Source organism: Phocoena phocoena, chromosome X (assembly GCF_963924675.1).
Source record: "Phocoena phocoena chromosome X, mPhoPho1.1, whole genome shotgun sequence".
Lineage (NCBI taxonomy): Eukaryota > Metazoa > Chordata > Mammalia > Artiodactyla > Phocoenidae > Phocoena > Phocoena phocoena.
In genome coordinates this window covers 113596647-113614227 of record NC_089240.1, presented here as the reverse complement: position 1 = coordinate 113614227, position 17581 = coordinate 113596647, and positions in this window count along the sequence as shown.

Here is a 17581-nt window from a genome sequence, read left to right as displayed (position 1 = left end):
GATTGTTCTGCAGATCAAATGCAATGATGCTTACAAAAATGCATAGCCTAGTGCTTAGTAACATAAAAGCCTCAATAATGGTGAACTATTCTAAATATATATATATATATATATATATATATATATATAGAGAGAGAGAGAGAGAGAGAGAGAGAGAGATGTAAAATTGTAAGAGATTTAAAGCATACATCATGGGGATTTGATATATGTATACATTGTGAAAGGATTCCCAGCCTCTAGTTAATTAACATATTCATCACCTCAGATATTTATTTTTTTTTCTGGGGGTAGAACATTTAAGTTCTACTCTCTTAGCAAATTTCAATTATATAATGCAGTGTTATCAACCAAAGTCACTGTGTTTTACCTTAGATGCTCAGACTTTATTTATCTTATAATTGAACGTTGGTACCGTTTTACCAACCTCTCTCTATTTCCTCCGCTTCTCAGCCTCAGGCAACCACTTTTCTACTCTCTGTCTCTAAGAGTCTGACCTTTTTCTTTGGATCCCACATGTAAGTGATACCATGCAGTATTTGTCTTTCTCTACTGGCTTATTTCACTTGGCATAATGGCCTCAAGGTCCATCCGTGTTGTCACAACGGCAGGATTTCCTTCTTTCTCATGACTGAATAGTATTCCATTGTGTATATATGCCACAGTTTCTTTATCCACTCAACCATCAATGGACAGTTAGGTTATTTCCATGTCTTGGCTATTGTGAATAATACTGCAGTGAACATGGGTGTGCATATATCTCTTTGATATCCTGTTTTCATTTCTTTTGGATATATACCCAGAAGTGGAATTGCTGGATCATATGGTAGTTCCATTTATACCTTTTTGAGGAAGCTCCATACTGTTTTTCATAGTGGCTGCACCAATTTACATTCCCAGCCTCAGTGCACAAGGGTTTCCTTTTCTCCACATCCTCTCCAGTACTTGTTGTCTCTTGTCTTCTTGATGACAGCTTTTCTAAGAGGTGTGAGGTGATACCTCACGTTGGTTTTGATTTGCATTTCCATGATGCTTGGTGATGTCGAGCACTTTTTCATATACCTGTTGGCCACCTGTATGTCTTCTTTGGAAAAATGTCTATTCAGTTCCTCTGCCCATTTTTTAAATCAGTTTTTTGTTTGGTTTTTTGTTTTTTGCTATAGAGTTGTAGGAGTTTAAATATTTTGGCTATTGACCCTCTATGAGATATATGATTTGCAAATACTTTTACCATTCCGTAGGTTGCCTTTTATTTTGTTGATGGTTTCCTTTGCTGTGCAGAAGCTTTTTAGTTTGATGCAGGCCCGCTTGATTGTTTTTGCTTTTCTTGCCTGTGCTTTTGGTGTCATATCCAAAACATTATTGCCAAGACAAATGTCAAGGAACTTTTTCTATGTTTTCTTCTAGGAGTTTTAGGGTTTCAAGTCTTACATTCAAGTCTTTAATCCATTTTGAGCTGATTTTTGTGTGTGGTGTAAGATAGGGGTCCAGCTTCATTCTTTTGCATGTGGCCATCCAGTTTGTAAAACACCACTTATTGAAGAGACTATCCATTCCTTATTGTGTGTTCTTGGCTCCTTTGTCATGAATTAATGGACCGTATATGCGTGGGTTTACTTCTGAGTTCTCTATTCTGTTTCATTGATCTATGTGTCTGTTTTTAGGCTAATACCATACTGTTTTTATTACTATAACTTTATAATATATATCGTTTGAAATCAGGAAGTATGATGCCTCCAGCTTTATTCTTCTTTTCTCACTCTTGCTTTGGCTATTTAGGGTCTTTTGTGGCTTCACACAAATTTTAGGATTGTCTTTTCTATTTTTGTGAAATATGCCGTTAGAATTTTGATAGCGATTGCATTGAATCTGTGGATTGCTTTAGGTAGTATGGAATTCTAGCAATATTAGTTCTTCCAATATATGAGCATGGGATATCTTTCCAGGTTTTTCACCTCTTTGATTAAATTTATTCCTAGGTATTTTATTCTTTTTTATGCAATTGTAAATTGGATTGTTTTCTCAATTTCTCTTTCTTGTAGTTCATTATTAGTGATAGACATGCAACTGATTTTTGTATATTGATTTCGTATCCTACAAATTTACTTAATTTGTTTATTCTAACAATTTCTTGATGGAGTCTATGAGGTTTTCTATGTATAATATCATGTCATCTGCAAATAGACAATTTTACTTCCTCTTTCCTGATGTGGTTGCCTTTTATTTCTTTTTCTTGCTTAATTACTCTGGCTAGGACTTCCAGTATTATGTTGAATAAAAGTGGACTCCGCACTATCATTGCCAAGGGTGCAGGTTCGATCCCTGGTCGGGGAACTAAGACTCTGCAAGCCACATGGCAGAGCCAAAAAAAAAAAAAAAAAAAAAGTGGCGAGAGTGGGCATCCTTATGGTGTTCCTGATCTTAAAGGAAAAGCTTTCAGCTTTTCACCATTGAGTATGATGTTAGCTGTGGGCTTGTCATATATGGCCTTTATTATGTTGTAGTACATTCCCTCTACACCCAGTGATTTGAAAGTTTTTATCATGAAAGGATGTTGAATTTTGTCAAATACTTTTTCTGCATCTATTGAGATGATCATGTGATTTTTATCCTTCATTTTGTTAATGTGGTGTATCACATTGATTGACTTGCAGAAGTTGAACTAGCCTTGCATCCCTGAGATAAACCTCACTTGATCATAGTGTATGATCCTTTTAATGTTGTTGAATTCAGCTTGGTAATATTTTGTTGAGAATTTTTGCATCTATGTTCATTAGGGGTGTTGACCTATGTTTTTCTTCTCTTGTAGTGTCTTTGGTTTTGGTATCAAAGTAATGTTGGCCTCATAAAATGAGTTTAGAAGTGTTCCCTTCTCTTCTGTTTTTTGGAAGAGTTTGAGAAGAATTGGTATTAATTCTTTTTTAAATGTTTGGTAGAATTCACCCGTGATACCATCTGGTTCCAGACTTTATTGGGAGGTTTTTGATTATTGATTCAATGTCCTTACTAGTAATTGGTCTGTTCAGATTTTCTATTTCTTCATGATTCAGTCTTGGTAAGTGTAGCTAAAGGTTTTGTTGCTTTGTTTATGTTTTCAAAAAACCAACTTTTAGTTTCATAGATCCTTCCTATTGTCCTTTTAGTCTCCATTTTATTTATTTCTGCTCTTTGTTATTTCCTTTCTTCTACTAACTTTGCACTTAGTTTGTTCTTTTCCTAGTTCCTTGAGGTGAGGTGTAAAGTTAGTTGTTTATTTGAGCTTTTTCTTTTTTCTTAATTTAGGCATTTATTGTCATGACCTTCCCTGTTAGAACTGCTTTTGTTGCATTCTGTAACATCCCATCGCTAACTAACTATTGTAGCAAGTGATTTATATGTGGTGTATCAAATGAGAGAGACATGCCTTATCTGTTGAAGAAGTGCAGAGGAAGGAGAAATAACTGGATGTGGGGAGGGGTCAAGGGTGAAGTGATCTTGAACTTGGTGAGGAATGGATAACAGTGGAGAATTGGAGGGGTAGAAAGGAGGGAAGGAGGAGCATAAAGAAAGCCAAGGCATGGATGAGAAGGGATGCTCAAGAGACCAGAAGTAAATGGGGGTGGGTGAGGAAACCTATGTGGCAGAACTTTAGGAATTACTGTTGCAGGGGAAAGGTGGAGCCGTATGATTGAAGACCTTAAATGCCAGGCTATGATTCTGAAGGAACTGTTTGAGATTTTTCACTCAAGGGTGATAGGATGATGAAATTTATCTAAATGTACTTTCCAAATGCAGATCTTCTGTCATAGTCCAGCTCAGAGCCACTTTCTACTGGAAGCCTTGCTGGACCATTTCCCACTCCTGGATCTCACTCTTCCTTTTCCAAATTGTGCTGATACTAATTGCTCCTCCCCCACAGTAATTTTGACCTTAAGCTTCTACCACCTCATCTTGGGAACTCAATGTTCTCTCTTTGTGTGTGGGGTTATGGGGGGTGGGTGGAGAGAGATCTTTTCTCCAAAGATACAATCCCACATTCTACTTCTTGTCTGCCATACAAAACTTAGCACAATGTGGGTTCTGAAGGAATAATCTGTGAATTAACTCAGTGATTGATTATGGACATGCCTAATTAGAGCAGGAAAAACAAATTGTCCCATAGACAGGGTGAGTGCTGGCTCTGTGAGGAAAGCAGTAAAATAAAAGTGGACAGGCTTCCCTGTCATAGGCTCATTCCTGAAGGTCTAGAGTCAAGGTTTTTGAACATTTTCCTAAATATCTTTGCCTAAGTGAGCCGGGGACCTGCCAAGCCAAACAAAGGCTAGCTGGCTGGCTCGGCCAACTGGTGTAATGGCTGCAGGGAATGGGGGGCTGGCCAGGAAGAGATGCCCCAAGTGTGGCCCAGACCAGCTTCCTCAGAGCCCAGAGGAGGAAGAGAAACAACCTCTATCTTTAATCATGGCTCTTCAAAAAACGAGCTCTGCTGAGAGCAGCAGACTCTGGGGAAAAAAAAATTGCTTTTGCAAAGGAAACTTTTGTCTAACCTGAGGTCAAGCCCAGGAGTCAAACTGTAAAGGGACTGGAAGGGAGAACCTGGGTATGAAGTGAAAGAAGAGAGCCCGTTACACCCCTGGTTCCAAAGGACCACATTTCCATGCCTGTCACTGTCCATCTCCCCAAATACTCATCAAATGAAATAACCCATCTGTGACAAATCTTCATTTGCCCAATGTGGAAGTTCAGTGCTTTTCTAATATAAATCTGCAAGTTATCCCGGTTTGCAAAAGCCTCCAAGCACATCAAGAGAAGAAGCCATCTGAAACAGATTCTGGTTGGAGCTTGTCCCCTTCCTCATGTTCAAGATGATATCATCGCTGACAATTCAGAGCCCTGATACCTGCCGCCCTCCCCGGGTCCCCACACTGCTTTCTGGATTCCCAGCTGAAACTGTTTCTGGGACCCCAAACTGACCCTTTCTTGGGCCTCCACCAATCAGAATCCCATCCATCAGCCTACCCATCTCATCCAGATGTCAGGGAGAAAGCATTCTGACTTAACTAATGTACACTAAGGTGTAAGTGAGATCATACAGAAACTAGCCCAGGTGTGTTTGCATTTCCAGAAGGGCCATTCTAAGGAACAGAATTCTAAACAGTCAAATTTCCAGAGTTATTTTGGCGCGTTGTGTGATGAGACAAGCCTTATTGGGCCAACTCAAATATACCGCATGGATAACCGCCTTAGCCACGTCTGATGCCGTTCCCTTCACTTGGAATGTTCTGACCTCTCCTGTCTCTCTCTCACTAAGTCCTATTTTTCCTTCGGGGCTCAGCTCGAGTCTTACCCATGAAGCCTGCCCAGAGTGCACCTGGCTTGAATTTCTTGGAAGTCATTGCTCCTCACTTGTTCCATCTGGTTTCCTTGAGCAGATCCTGAGCTCTGTGAGAGAAGGAATAATGTTTTAAACTTCTTGTCTATCTTCCACAGCTCTTGGCATGATGCTGGGCTCATAGGAAGTGAGAGTGACATGGACATAGATACACTACCAAACGTAAAATAGATAGCTAGTGGGAAGCAGCCGCATAGCACAGGGAGATCAGCTTGGTGCTTTGTGACCACCTAGAGGGTTGGGATAGGGAGGGTGGGAGGGAGGGAGACGCAAGAGGGAAGAGATATGGGAACATATGTATATGTATAGCTGATTCATCTTGTTATAAAGCAGAAACTAACACTCCACTGTAAAGCAATTATACTCCAATGAAGATGTTAATAAATAAATAATAAAATAAAATCCCTTCTATTTATGGAATTCTCAGTTATTCAGTCAATATGTTACTTTTGACTTTGACCTCCATGACCAGCACTGTGCTGTCGGAAATGTAAAGGAGGCCTAGATCTGGAGCCCTGCCCTCAAGTTAGTCATGGAGGAGTGGCTCCAAACCTGGTTGATCATCATGAACACTTCAGGAACTTAACAAGCCGTCTCCAGAGATTCTAATTCAGTAGGTCTGTGACAGGGTCCAGGTCTTTCCTCAAAGCCACTTGAGGAATTCTGGCAGTCAGCCATGTTTGAAAACCACTGCTTCAGCAATCCATATATTTTTAGGACTCGATGGGCCTATGGAGATGATCAAGTCAAATGTTTCCTGAAGAGTAAGGGGCATACCACAGATGGGACTGAGGCACACAAACTTTATTTTTAACTGTTATATATTTATCTCAATGTATATTAGAAAAAATATAGCTGTTCCATAAAACTATTATTTCACAGATATGATAATTTCATTTTATTAAAAATGTATTTAATTCTGGCATGTGCTGTGGCATAGAGGAACCTTGACGACATCATGCTAAGTGAAATAAGCCAGACACAAAAGAACAAATACTGTATGACTCCATTTAAATGAGGTACCTAGAATAAATTCAGAGAGACAGAAAGTAGAAGCGTGGGTGGTTGCCAGGGACTGGGAAGAGGGGGAACTCGGGTGTTAGTGTTTGAGAGATGTGGGCTTCCAGTTTTGCAACAAGTAAAGCATTCTGGAAGTGACTGATGGTGATGATTGCTCAACATTGCGAATGTACTTAATGTCATTGAACTGTACACTTTAAAATGTTTAAAATGGCAAATTTTATGTTATGTGTGTTTTGCCACAGTAAAAAAAATGTATTTAGGTTAAAAAACAAGATAGAAAATTTTTAAGTAAGTGAAAATAGAGACAATTTGCAAATACAGCAAACATGAAGGTGCTGTGCAAATGATTGGTGTTTAAGAAACATTGTTGTCATTTCACTTTCTAATCTTACTTAGGAGGAAAGGAAGGCCCAGAGAAGGAGAGGGACTTGCCCAATGTCGCATATTGAGTCAGAGGCAAGGCCAGGACTAGCACCCAGGTCTCCCGACTCTCAGTATTTTCTCATTCGTATCATCTGACTAGTCGCTAAAATATCATGGTGTAGGCAACAGACACGGAAGGTACACCATGTCTGCCAGAGAAGTCAGGAAGAGCTTGATAGAGGAAGTGGAACTTGACATAGGGCCTAAAATTGGAAGGATTTGTAAATCAGAGGAGATGGAAGGGGGCATGAACACAAACAAAGACCCAGAAGCAAGAATGTGGGTGGTTTGTGGTTTATACTGACACAGTGAAGCCGGAACCCTGGCTGGAGCAGTGGGTTTATACTCTGAAATAATAGAAGGCTCTCGAACGATAGGTTAATTTAGACTTGATACAATAAGCAAAAGGCAACTCTTGTAGAATTTTGAGCAGAGGTGTGACATGCTGAAAGCAGGCTTATAGGAAGATTCATCTGGCGGTAGCCAACAGGATGGATAGAGTGAAATCAGACCACTGAGTGGGTTCTTCTAGGAATCCAGCCATGATGTGATAAAAACCAGAAATGAGATGGTGGCATTGGGAATACAGAGGCAGAGCAAATCAAAGGCTAATTCAAAGGCAAAACAGTCAGAACTTAGTCATCTATGAAAGGGCAGATGAAGGAAAGAAAGGAATCTAGGATGACTCCAAGGTTTCTAGGCCTGGATGATGGGGTTGTGGTTGGAAGCAGAGGTGAAACATTTGGTTTTGGACATAGGGCGTTTGAGATGATGGTGGAACAGCCAGGTAGAGATGGTCTCCAAGCAGGTTGAAATATGAGATTGGAGCTTGGATTAGAGGTTAGAGGTCATTGAACTCATTTTAATTCTGGATACTTTGCACAAGGATGGTCTTCCAGTGACATATTCATTTTTATTTAGCGTTAATTTAAAAGACATATTGTTTTCATAAAGAAATTGTGGTGTAAGACTTTGAACACAAGGGAGCAAGCAAGCACTTAAGAGCCTTCAAAGCCAGAAAACATCAAGGAAAGGGTGGGAATGGCCCATGTGAGTAATTATAAATTTTCTCTCCTGGAAAGAAAAGAGAGAAAAACGATGGTGTAATTTCCAGTTGTCCTTTCTTGGAGCTCTAACGCATAGAAGGATTTAGTGTCCTTGTCACCCAATGCAACCTTTCAAAGAACTGCTGGATGAGTATTTAGCAATGAACCGTTGGGAACACCTTGTATGGAATCCAGCTCCTCTGCAATTAATGCAGTATAGCAGCTGCCTGAATGATTCACATCAGGGCATCTCATAACACCATGTAATGTGACAAAATGAGAAAGGAGGGATTGACGATATTTGTGGTGTTGTCTGTTACATACTTGCTCAGTGTATGAAAGGCTATACCCCCTGAAGCATGACTGACAAAGCTCTTGGACTTGCTAACCCCCCAAAATGTCAGCTTTGATTTCTATGAGTCAAACTAATGGAAAATGGCTGAGTTGGGGAAAACAGCAGGTTTGGCAGATGTTCCGGTGTGCTCTGAGAGCGAGAGGGAAGATGGTTTGCTCTGGACACATTTACAGAGAGGACTATGGGAGCCTTTTCTTCTAAACCTGTTTCCTGGGCTCAGGGCTGGTCATCGGGGGAACGTGAAGTTTCTCTTTGGCCCTTTCACCTCTCTTCCTGTCTGTCGTTTCTCTCCACACAGCTAGTTTCAATAGTCTTACCTCCCAATGCCCAGTGCTATCACACAGCCCCTGGCCCCTGCTGCAAGGCCTCACTACCACTAATAATAACTACTGTGTATTGAGAATTGACAGTATGCCAGACATTGTGCTAGGTGCTTTATATATGCATTATCTCATTTCGTCCTCAAACAAACTTATGAGGTAAGTACTGTTATTCCCTTCATTGCACAGATTAAGGAAAGTGAAGCTTAAAGAGGTCAAGTAGATTTCACTAAAGCACAAACCCAAATCCGGCACTCTTTCCACCCCATCACTCTTTGTCACAGAGTGATAAGAAAGAGAGTAGAACCTAGCCAGCCTAAGCAGCCAGTTCAACGCCAGCAACTAGGAGACCCTCTCATCATATTTTTGAGCAATGAACTTCCCAGAAGCCCTTAAATCTAACCCCTAAGACAGACTCCACTTACAACCTACAGGAACTAGAAAGACATTTTATACACTTGACATGGGTAAGGGGAGAGTTTGGGTCTGGCAAAAAGTTTACAGTCACTCTTTAGATGCTTTCAGATGAGAAAACTATAGTACATATTTTCTTTGGGCTTTTCAAAGGATTTTGAATTTGCACTTTCTATCTAGCCCCTCCCATGGCTGATCTGTGACAGAGCCTTAGTGCCAACATCCCTTTCTTTTTGTTTTTTTAATTTTTATTGGAGTATAGTTGCTTTAAAATGTTGTGTTAGTTTCTGCTATACAGCAAAGTGAATCAGCTATACGTACACATATATCCCCTATTTTTTGGATTTCCTTCCCATTTAGGTCACCACAGAGCACTGAGTAGAGTTCCCTGTGCTATACAGTAGGTTCTCATTAGTTATCTATTTTATACGTAGTAGCGTATACATGTCAATCCCAATCTCCCAATTCATCCCACCCCCCCCTTCCACCCTTGGCATCCATAAGTTTGTTCTCTACATCTGTGTCTCTATTTCTGCTTTGCAAATAAGTTCACCTGTACCATTTTTCTAGATTCCACCTATAAGGGATATTATGTGATATTTGTTTTTCTCTTTCTGACTTACTTCACTCTGTATGACAGACTGTAGGTCCATCCACCTCACTACAGATAACTCAATTTTGTTTCTTTTTATAGCTGAGTAATATTCCATTGTATGCATATACTTCATCTTCTTTATCCATTCATCTGTTGATGGACATTTAGTTTGTTTCTATGTCCTGACTATTGTAAATAGAGCTGCAATGAACATTGTGGTACATGACTCTTTCTGAATTATGGTTTTCTCTGGGTATATGCCCAGAAGTGGGATTTCTGGGTCACATGGTAGTTCTATTTTTAGTTTTTTAAGGAACCTCCATACTGTTCTCCGTAGTGGCTGTATCAATTTACATTCCCACCAACAGTGCAAGAGGGTTCCCTTTTCTCCACACCCTCTCCAGCATGCATTGTTTGTAGACTTTCTGATGATGGCCATTCTGACCGGTGTGAGGTGATACCTCATTGTGGTCTTGATTTGCATTTCTCTAATGATTAGTGATGTTGAGCATCTTTTCATGTGTTGCCAACATCCTTTTCTTAATCTCTTTCTACTAATACATCAGTCTTAAGAGTGGCACATGATTTGAGGGGCACTGGGAAAGCTTTATAATTTGCACTTATTCCCTGTGAAACTATACGTCCTCCGAAAGGGTAGGCTTTCATCCCTTCTTGAATTATCACCTAATTCCTTATTGGGATTAGTTCATCTCATTGTTTTCCAAGATGAAGGCTAAGAACCATGATTCTTGGTCGTGTTGGAAGAAGAAAAGGGGCAAGGGCCAAGCTGCAGTTGGGGCTCTGGAAGTGGGCAACCAAGAGAAACCTAAGCTCCTTCCTGAGTTCATCAAGGGTCAGCACTGGCCCTGAGCACATTGATCTCTGTGTAGCTGACCACTGCAGAGCTCAGACTAAGACCTATTGTCTTCTGCCTATGATTCACAGGAGGTTGAAAGAGGATCTTAACAAAATTATTATAATAATGCAAGTGCTGTCCTACCTTGAGGAAGCTGACCACTGCTGACCCACACTGAATAGGGCTGGGTTTCAAAGCATTTGTCCAGCAGTATTCAGGGCTCATACGAAGTGCTTCACCCTCTCACCTAGTCCTCCTGTGCCAAACAAGATGGCTGGCTGGGATGAAGGGAGAGGTCTAGCCAGAGAAAGGCATTTTTCTTTATTTACTTTTCAATAAAAACTAACCAGCCCACATAAAAGTCAAACCAGCAATTCTGACCGCCTCGTCATACCCTGGGTTTGGCACTTTACCCTGCAAGAGATACTCTCGGCCACCAACTTTCCCATCTTCAAACCATAGAATTACACAGCTGGACAGGAACTCCTAACTCATCTAGTTCCACCCTTAGTTGCACAGATTGGAGACAGAGAGGCTCAGAGAGGGAGATGGATTTGATCAAGGTCATGCAGTGAGTTCGTTGTGGGCTGTAACCCAGAGGTCCTGATTCCCAGATGAGCCCTCTTCCACTTCACCACATTGTAACCTCATCAACAGCAGACCTCCGATTAAGGGCCCCTTGGCTTACATCCATTTCAGGTTCCAAAGCATTCTCCGAGCTGGCTTCTGGGACTCGTTTGGTAATCCAAGGCCGTTTGGACAGTGCCTAAGTGTCATCCTGGATTGTTCTCCCCAGATCAACTGCAATCCGGGCCAGGATGGAACACTGCCACAAAGTCAGTCCTCCCTGGCCTCTGCACTATGAGTAAGGGAAAATGAATGTCTCTGTCTTCTGTCTGGGGCTCTCAGATTGCTGAACAGATGTCTGTCTCAAAATGACTCCTTAGATACTGGGCAGGGGAGAATATCGGTTACCCGCCCTGATAAGGGAACACAACCTTTCAGAGTGCAAGAGGGCTGCCGTTGCCTGCCTTGCTCTCCCCAACAGGGCCGAATAGACAAAATATTGAATTTTCCTTGTCAAAGAAGATGTGTACAGAGTCTCCTGACTTGAAGCATCCCAGTGAGCCCTGTGTTTTTGGAAAATTGGCTCTTAAGCCCAATCTTGAGCTCCTCTCAGAAGACCTTACCTGTTCTTTCACCAGGTACTAGACTCCACAGTTTTTTCCATTCACATGAAATATCCAATATATTCCCATTCATGACCCCTAAAAAGAAAAGATGCCATTTAATCCAGGCTGCTGTATTCCATCTATTTGCACGTTTCACTTCCTGTGCCCACCAGCCGGTGGCCCAGCATGGACATGGTTTTTGGAGCTCACCTAAGCAAAAGGACAGTGGCACCTGAGTGAGGAGTTGGAGAAGGGATACCTATGTTTCTGGTGCTGGGCTCAGCTCTTGTTTCACTCTGAGCCTCAGACCGGTCAGAGTAACGATCTGGTGTTGCCACTTAATGCTGCACATGCTTAGTTCCTGCTGGGTCTACTTTCAACAGTTCAAATATAGCAGAGGATGCAAGTCGGTGCATGTTCCTCAGGAAGGACACATGACACATGGCCACCCACTCAGCAGGTCCAAAGCTACTCCTCTGTAGAGGCCGACAGCTGCTCTGCTGAGGCCCTCTGGAGGGGCCAGGCAGCCTTCCAAGATGGGAAAAGCCATTTATTCTCCACCATCCCCTTCTGCCATCAATGGAGAAGCTTGGGCAAGGCGGGCCTACATAGTCCAGGCCAGGGATGGCCCTGTATATACGCTACGGAATTTGAGGGCTTTGCCTAGGGCCAGCTTTAGGCAAAGCTGAAATAGATGACCATCTACACATTCCGATGTAAGGGCTGTCCGGTAGGCCTCTAATTATCTCTCCTCTGTAGCCATTACGCTGTCATAAATCTTAGACCAGACACGTAAGTTATAGCGTCTGCCATCTCCACCACTGCCTTCTAAGGGAAACTACGCAGCCCAGAGTCCCTTGCTGAAGAAAATGGCCCTAGACTATTCCTTGAAAATAGAATGGTGACTTCTTAGGTCATGGATGGGCAGCTGACCCAAGAATAGTCAGTCTATTAGCTGGTGGCTGACCTTTTTTTTTTTTTTTAACATCTTTATTGGAGTATAATTGCTTTACAATGGTGTGTTAGTTTCTGCTTTATAACAAAGTGAATCAGCTACACATATATATATATCCCCTCCCTCTTGCGTCTCCCTCCCACCCTCCATATCCCACCCCTCTACGTGGTCACAGAGCACCAAGCTGGTCGCCCTGTGCTATGCAGCTGCTTCCCACTAGCTATCTATTTTACATTTGGTAGTGCATATATGTCAATGCTACTCTCCCACTTCGTCCCAGCTTACCCTTCCCCCTCCCCATGTCCTCAAGTCCATTCTCTGCATATACGTCTTTATTCCTGTCCTGCCCCTAGGTTCATCAGAACCATTTTTCTTTAGATTCCATATATATGTGTTAGCATACAGTATTTGTGTTTCTCTTTCTGACTTAACTTCACTCTGTATGACAGACTCTAGGTCCATCCACCTCACTACAAATAACTTAATTTCGTTTCTTTTTATGGCTGAGTAATATTCCATTGTATACATGTGCCACATCTTCTTTATCCATTCATCTGTCGATGGACACTTAGGTTGCTTCCATGTCCTGGCTATTGTAAATAGAGCTGCAATGAACATTGCGGTACATGGCTCTATTTGAATTATGGTTTTCTCAGGGTATATGCCCGGTAGTGGGATTGCTGGGTCATATGGTAGTTCTTTTTGTAGTTTTTTAAGGAAGCTCCATACTGTTCTCCATAGTGGCTGTATCAATGTACATTCCCACCAACAGCGTAAGAGTGTTCCCTTTTCTCCACACCCTCTCCAGCGTTTATTGTTTGTAGATGTTTTGATGATGGCCATTCTGACTGGTGTGAGGTGATACCTCATTGCAGTTTTGATTTGCATTTCTCTAAGGATTCATGATGTTGAGCATTCTTCCATGTGTTTGTTGCCCATCTGTATATCTTCTTTGGAGAAGTGTCTATTTAGGTCTTCTGCCCATTTTTGGATTGGGTTTTTTTTTTTTTTTGATGTTGAGCTGCATGAGCTGCTTGTAAATTTTGGAGATTAATCCTTTGTCAGTTGCTTTCTTTGCAAATATTTTCTCCCACTCTGAGGGTTGTCTTTTCATCTTGTTTATGGTTTCTTTTGCTGTGCAAAAGCTTTTAAGTTTCATTAGGTCCCATTTGTTTATTTTTGTTTTTGTTTCCATTTCTCTAGGAGGTGGGTCAAAAAGGATCTTGCTGTGATTTATGTCATAGAGTGTTCTGCCTATGTTTTCCTCTAAGAGTTTGATAGTGTCTGGCCTTACATTTCGGTCTTTAATCCACTTTGAGTTTATTTTTGTGTATGGTGTTAGGGAGTGTTCTAATTTCATTCTTTTACATGTAGCTGTCCAGTTTTCCCAGCACCACTTATTGAAGAGGCTGTCTTTTCTCCATTGTATATTCTTGCCTCCTTTCTCAAAAATAAGATGACCATATGTGCGTGGGTTTATCTCTGGGCTTTCTATCATGTTCCATTGATCTATATTTCTGTTTTTCTGCCATTACCATACTGTCTTGATTACTGTAGCTTTGTAGTATAGTCTGAAGTCAGGGAGCCTGATTCCTCCAGCTCCATTTTTCTTTCTCAAGATTGCTTTGGCTATTCAGGGTCTTTTGTGTTTCCATACAAATTTTGAAATTTTTTGTTCTAATTCTTTGAAAAATGCCGTTGGTAGTTTGATAGGGATTGCATTGAATATGTAGGTTGCTTTGGGTAGTATAGTCATTTTCACAATGTTGATTTTTCCAATCCAAGAGCATGGTATATCTCTCCATCTGTTTGTATCACCTTTAATTTCTTTCATCAGTGTCTTATAGTTTTCTACATACAGGTTTTTGTCTCCTTAGGTAGGTTTATTCCTAGGTATTTTATTCTTTCTGTTGCAGTGGTAAATGGGAGTGTCTCTTTAATTTCTCTTTCAGATTTTTCATCATTAGTGTATAGGAATGCCAGAGATTTCTGTGCATTAATGTTGTATCCTGCTACTTTACCAAATTCATTGATTAGCTCTAGTAGTTTTCTGGTAGTGTCTTTAGGATTCTCTATGTGCAGTGTCATGTCATGGTGGATGACCTTTGTATGACGTGGCCTAGCAAGAAAAAGTTGTACTCAGGAGGGCAATGGGAAGTAGCTAAGACACACAACTTGTCTCCCTAGAATGTAAATGGGAAACTTACGAGATTTTCAGTTTGTTGGTGGCAGAAGCATAAGTAAGAAAACACTAGATCAAAGCAGAGATGAACTGCAGTGGGGTTTTTTTTGTTGTTTTTAAAAATTTTTTTTTTACAGGGTTTTTTTTTTTAATGGCGGAGTATTTGATAAGATTCTGGCTATTGAGGAGATAATGAGATTCAATCCCTAAAACTCTCTTACTTCCTGAATGATGCCAAATCCTGAGCTTCCATCAGAAGTTTTATTTATTTTTTTAATATTTATTTATTTATTTGGTGGTGCCAGGTCTTAGTCGCAGCAGGTGGGCTCCTTAGTTGTGGCATGTGAACTGTTAGTTGTGGCATGCATGTGGTATCTAGTTCCCTGGCTAGGGATTGAACCTGGGCCCTCTGCATTGGGAGCACAGGGTCTTAACCACTGCACCACCAGGGAAGTCCCTCCATCAGAAGTTTTAGAGGGACATTCATTTGCCTTCATGTAGTTGGGGGTCAGGATGAGCTATGCAAAAAGGGATACTCCTGTTGAGGGTGATGGGGGGAAATTCTTAGCACCAGGTGTGCTCCATTCCCTTGGAACTCAGTTTAGACTACTGATTATCCTACCAACCTCTTACACATTGTGTACAAGTCCCATCCTCAGTCCTTTTCTCCCACTCCACCCCTCAGCCTAATTCCAATCTAAGGTTGATCATCAGTTAATGTGGCCAGCTTTCGACCCCATCTCTTTTTGTCTGGGCATTCCAACCCAGGTCAGTCCAACCATGCAGTGTACAAGAGGCTTCTGCCAGCTTGCCTACAGTGGGCATGCCCACTTAGCTCTTTCCTAAAGATCTGGGCCAACCTGATCGCAGACGCCCAACTCAATATTCAGGCCTTACACATGGTACCCACACAGACTGATGTTGCCACCAACAGGGTTTGGGCACAAAGCCAGTGTTGACTTTGTGGCAGCTCCAGAAGAAGGCCTTCCATGGGAGAATAAGTATCCTTCCAAACCCCTTGCCACAATAGCTAGTGTGGATGGTTTTGCAATATTTTTCAAGTCACATAGGCACTCCATGTTTGGGCTCAGTGTTATGGACAGGACTCTGGAAGAGTCTTATCCCCGACTTTATCCAAAGCCAGCCCTATCATGTTTTCAGTCTCGGCTGAATTAGTCTGTGATGGGAAGCAGAGAAAGATAAATGATACAAGCCCACTGTTTGCAAGCCTCCAGCAATCCATGGTGGAAAAGATTTGTAACCCTCAGATCTTTGTGCCATCATGTGGTGAAAGCTGACCAGAGTCTCTTCTAGTGAGGGGACCTAGATTCTAGACTCTTGAGTAGGCCCGTCTGAACCAGCTTGTGAAATTCATGTCTCCATTTTTGCTGTTTACAGTGGAGGGTAAGTAGGCCCACAATGACACAGAAAGGATGCTGTAGATGACATCTCTCAGATCCCTGCACATGGTGGGAGAAATAGCCATGGAATTTCTGGGATGGTCCCAGGGCCCACTGGACTAACCTGTATCCCATTTCACTGTTGAAACTATACCCCAAAAATTAATTTTTAGCTTCGATCACAGGAAAAAGGAAAATTTCGTACTTATGTACCCCTTGATTTTCCTTAGTGTACTGGGACTTCATGAAAAATTGTGGAGATGGAGGAAGGGAAAAAGAAGACATTGAAACAAATAATACTGCACATATTTCCCAGCTTATCTCTACCACTTATGAGCTGGACTGGGATGAAGACGACATCTTGGTTTCCCAGTTGAAGAGTTCATATGTTCCTTTACTTTATCTCCATTTACTGTCTGAGTTTGGCTTTAAAGGAATTTATATGACACTTCTCCTAGGCCATTTGATCTTCTTACATCTTAGTTAAGAGCAGGTAAGGAGGCACCTAGGGCAAGGCTAGGCTTCAGTAACCTTGATCAGTAACCCTGATCAAGACAGGAGGAGCCATTTGGCCAAAGGGTTTGTCCTTGCGCCTTGAGCTTCTCAGAACCCATATGAGCTTGTTTGCCTCCCTGACTGGCCCAACGGCCTGGGCTCCATGTCTCATCCAACTTCCCCGTGAGGAATTTCATTTGTCATTGGCGCTACTCTCTAAAGTGCCTGCTACCAGATAATCTAAACCAAGTTTAACTATAGAAGCACAGAATTTCTGAGTCAGAAAGGGCCTTAAAAATCACCTTCCCCAGAAGAATTCCAGCAAATAAATATAGAAGAAATCATAGAATTAGCAGATCACCGTTTTGCAACCATCATCTTAATAGTGGATTCAAGTAATGATAATCAATATATGCTGAAACTCTAGGCCACAAGGCTATGTTAGTTTAATTTCTTGTTTATGGTGGTGTCTGCTCAGTTGCTCCATTGTAAAAGTATTTTTCACCTTTGAATTTACAAACCTAACATCACCAACAATGGAGCAAACTTACATAATGTGCCTCCTGTTGTAATGCAATGATAAGGGCACAATGTCGTTTATGGAGTATTTTTAAAATAAAAAGCTGAGGAAAAAGCACCTTGTTGCACAAATTGGAAACTGATACGCAAACAGGAGAAAAAACTGAGTCAAAAAAGGGGATTAGAATCTTTTCACTGTGGCCTCTTGGTACGCCAGCTAGTTCCAACCATGATGATGTTGTTTCTGATCATGATGACAAATTCTTTTCTTTTCTAATAAATATTCTTTGAGTTCCAGCCATGTCCCAGGGACTGTGCTTGGCACTCTGGAGTCAACAGTGAATAAAAACAAAAGTTCTGTGCCTTCGTAGGGCTTACATTCTTCTTCATATTTTTTCATCCTTGCCTGCTTTATGTCCATCCTTATTATTGCCATTTTATTGTATTCACCTTATTTTAAA